Consider the following 653-nt stretch of genomic DNA (forward strand, 5'->3'; position numbering starts at 1 on the left):
AGTAGTGATTGACATCGCTCAGAGAAACAGGAAAGCGTTTTGTGGGATATGAAGATAGACAGTGGAGGGCAGTGTTAGTGCTGGGCCGGGTAACAGGTCTTCCACGCGGCTGCATGTGGTGTGGGAAGCAGGTAAAGGGTACTGGGCAGGGTATGGGCGGCTGGCGAGTCGGCCAAGCTTTTGCTTTGTGTTCTGTTGGTAATAAAGAACCGCCCACTTTAACGGCCCACCCGCGTTTTAAAAGTTCCGCAGCCAGCGCGACCACGAACGGGGAGAGTCACGAAAAGAGCAAATCTAGATAGCAGGACTAAACACGTGGAGGGCTTACTGACACAATAAATGTGGACTCTGGCCGGCTCTGCTCTTACAGGCTCGCCGCTTCACTCACAGATGCCTCGGCCAGAGTCGGATTTCACTTCCCTTGGCCGGGAGGGCCGGGAAGGGATGCGTTCATACCTCCAGCCCCGCGAAGGGCAGGCGGAGGAAAATAAAGGCCCGCCCTCAGTAGGAGTACCAATCCCGCTCGCCTGCCTTTTCCTCACCCTCCAATTAGCTTTTAGGATGTGGTCACGCCAGACTTATCCTGCAGCCGATTGGCCGGCGTCTTCCTGGTGCGAGACGCTCTGGCCAGTTAGCACTTGTCAGTCCACCGG

Source organism: Rhinolophus ferrumequinum, chromosome 18, assembly GCF_004115265.2.
Source record: "Rhinolophus ferrumequinum isolate MPI-CBG mRhiFer1 chromosome 18, mRhiFer1_v1.p, whole genome shotgun sequence".
NCBI classification, from domain to species: domain Eukaryota; kingdom Metazoa; phylum Chordata; class Mammalia; order Chiroptera; family Rhinolophidae; genus Rhinolophus; species Rhinolophus ferrumequinum.